This window comes from Micropterus salmoides, unplaced genomic scaffold (assembly GCF_014851395.1).
Source record: "Micropterus salmoides isolate LMB-PRFRI ecotype aquatic unplaced genomic scaffold, ASM1485139v1 Ms_hic_scaffold_17, whole genome shotgun sequence".
Lineage (NCBI taxonomy): Eukaryota > Metazoa > Chordata > Actinopteri > Centrarchiformes > Centrarchidae > Micropterus > Micropterus salmoides.
The window spans coordinates 15,979,063-15,982,497 of record NW_024040817.1 but is presented as its reverse complement, the minus strand read 5'-3'; the positions used below and the strand labels follow the sequence as shown (position 1 = coordinate 15,982,497).

At 38.7% G+C, this 3,435-nt stretch overlaps 1 long non-coding RNA gene across 1 annotated transcript; it reads left to right on the top strand.

Annotated features, from left to right (window-relative positions):
• Positions 1 to 2,063: 2,063 nt before the first annotated feature.
• Positions 2,064 to 3,058, top strand: LOC119908129. The gene is made up of 2 exons (XR_005445195.1): positions 2,064 to 2,595; positions 2,793 to 3,058. It is a non-coding gene; the product is annotated as an uncharacterized LOC119908129 (long non-coding RNA).
• The last annotated feature ends 377 nt before the right edge of the window (positions 3,059 to 3,435 follow it).

Below are 3,435 nucleotides of genomic sequence, written 5' to 3'. Positions count from 1 at the left end.
TCTATTTTTTGTTTCAGAAAAAGCCAAAAGCACAACAAATGTAAAATAAATCAAATGAAATCTTTAGCATTGTGAATAATGTTTTACTGTATATGAGTTAGGTAGAGATAATGAATGACCCCTTTTTTTCCTCTGCAAATTACTTTCCATTATTTTATGCTGTTTAATTTGAACTTGAAAATAGATTACTTATAAAAGTTATTTAGCCAATAAGCTACAAGAATTGGGAAAAATAGCACCCAGTGTTTGGCCCAAATGCAAAATAAATTACTAAATTCTTTATTGAAACAATAGCTTTAGAGTGGAATTCTTTTCCTAATACCTCAGTGTCAGGAAAACAGTTTCCAATTCTCAGATTGATATTTGGAGGACTGTGATTTTTTTTGGCCAAGAAGCTCTTTCATCTATTTATGCCCCCCTGTAGGAGATGAAATATGATAGCTTCTCCTCTGTGTCCAGTTGTACCATCTATATATAAGCACTTCTGACAATGCTAGCTTCTAGCGTCCACAATAACATTCAGAGGTTTAACTGCTAAAAATCAGTTCATGACACAAGAATATACTGCCCCAATTTCTAACCTCCCATCCCTGCTGAAGCCAGTTTCCTGTGAATCATCTGCAGAAGGAGCTATCTGATTCACGGGGTGATGCTTGGAAATTAGTAGGAAAACATAGCTGCCATCACATCACACATGACTTGAAAAGCTTTACCACAGGGGAATGTTTCCCTCAGGATGTTCTCTCCTGTCCTCTCCTGTCCTCTCCTCTCCCTTTTCAGAGTTTTCTAGTTAAATGTCAAAAACAATGAGGTTGTGTGATGATTTTATTACTATAACACTAGCAGGAGCAGGAGTGTGCACTCACACACAGACACACATTTTATTAATGTAAAACTAGAACAGCAGGCATGTAACACATGTGGTTCAAATACAGCAAGGGCCCTCATGTATTACAATCAGAAACAGCAGCTAGTGAGCAACACACACATATACCATACGACACACACACACCCCGAACCCTCAAAATGCCTTTCCATTTCTCTCTGTAGTACGCACACACACAGGCAGGTATATAGTGAATAATGGTAGGTTTGTGCGCCTGGCTGGAATATTGAATTTATTATTACTGTTGTGGAGGCGAGCAGACCGGATACATATAAGGTTGTTATGGTGAGATAGATAGATTTGGAAATATTAGTCACGTAATCCACACTGCAGTAGAAAACCCAACTCCGCCTCTGCCTCTTTTGTCATTTTACAGCTTGACACTGTTTACCACATGCAGCCCAAAGCATCATTTTTTAAGAAAAAAAGATGTGTGGTAAAACTGAACAGTTTCCTTTTGATACAAATGTGTTTTAATATTACAGCATGTGGTGTGAAGGGTTTTCCTGAGTGCCAGGGTCAACTGAATCACTCAGTGCACATTGGAGTCAATGGGCCCATACAAGAACCACTCCCACAAATAGATTAGTTCTTGTGGCACGTATGAGTGTTTAAAGAGTTTGTGGCATTCAACAGTTTATCTATTTCGAATGATACAGACGAACAAAGAGTGGTCCAGAACTGTTGTAGGACTCGTGCACAGACAGTCAGCCTTTCTCCATAATAAGAATGTGTTTGACATTTCAATTACAAAGATTTAATCTAAATGAATTTGGAGTTTAAATATGTTGCTGAAATCAACAAGGTGATTTTTGCCTTTACTTAAGAGAGACAGGAAATGTGTGTGTGAGAGAGAGAGAGAGAGAGAGAGAGAGAGAGAGAGAGGGGATGACATGTTGCAAATGAGCCGCGGGTTGGACTGTTAGCCTTGGTGTATGGTTTTCTTCCAGATGCTACACTGAAATCAACTTTAAGTAAGTAACACAATTATGCAACATGAATATTCAATTAAACATTTTGAGAATTTACTACAAAGTTAAAAATATTTTTAAGATAGATTTCATGATTTATACTGGCTGAAATGAGCAATTTACAGCAAGTTTGTGAATTTGGTAAATCCGACTTAGATCACTCCAAGCTGAAAACCTCACAGAAAACAATAAGAAAGGTCTAGGATAGGGATATAAAAATGTTCTTACATGATGCCCAATATTAGCTGTCACTTATAGTAAAGAAACTGCAAAATTACACTGCAATTATATATTATCATATGACTACAATATGTGGTGAAATGCACATTTTTTTGTACATGTGTATGGATGTAAACTGGCAGGTCAACCCTCTAGTAGTTTTAGTAAAACTATGCAGATAGTGTGCTATTGTGTTTCCTTTTAGAAGCACATTGTTGTTATAGGTGTGCCGATGGGGAAAGGGGGGCCATAAACAGCAGTTAAAAAGGTTTTCAAAGACAAACGTGGCGCATAATGGGACAACAGGGACCTCCCCCTTCTTATATATATCTTTAAAATGGTCTTGTGTGATTACAAAGAAAAAGTAAATACTGCTACATGGCAACACCACTCTGCATGGGACCTTTGACTATAACCATTGCGGGATATTGGAGCATTTCTCATTCCCTCCCTCCACCAGTCCAGGAGCGGCAACTGTCTGGCTGCCAGCCCACTTTCCAAGCTGGAGCGTCTTGTAAGGTACTACATTACCGTATATTTTATTTATCTGCTTTTGCATCTGTGAAGAATGGTGCTATTCATTGTTGTTGTTCATATTGCTTGACGAAATGGTTCAGCAATGGTAAAAAGAACTAATGTTGTTCCTGAAACAAATAACTCTCTCTGAGGTGAAAGTACCCTCCATTTCTCTGCTTATTCTGTTTTTTCATTCCTAGCTCATCTCTCAGAGGACCACTTGAGGGTCAGAGGAGGATTTTCAGGGCACCGAGCCATGGCCTGTTCGTTGTTGCTAATGATGGTTTAGGAATTGAAGCTTATTCTTCTGCTGTGCTCAAGTGGTCAAGTGGGAGCTAGGTGCCAATAATTCTGTAACATGTCTACAAAAATGGGTTTTATCTATACTGACCTGCTGAAGATCATGCTGCAGGTCAGTTACTCTCACAAATTAATATAATTAATAAATATAATAATTATCACGAAATGTGTCAAATCGTTATTTCTTTCAAGTTTAAAGGCTGATTTTTGCTCCTGAAAAGTTGAAGAAACCTGATGGTAATTTGTGGTTTCAACACTTGATGCCAAACAGTGGATCACTTCACAAATCTGAGGTAGAACATTCAAAACAATTATGATCAAACTTATTATGAACAAACTGGACAGGGGTCGGGACAACTGCTCGTAATTCGGGACTGTCCCAGATTTTTCGGGATGTCTGGTCACCCTAGCTGTCTCTGTTCCCTGAACTGTAGCCTGTACTACGAAGTGGGGTAACTGGCTTATCCAGGTAACTTCAGAAGTAACTTCGTGACGTCGGTGTGTAACTTCCCGGTTAACCCGTACTACGAAAGGAGTATAGGT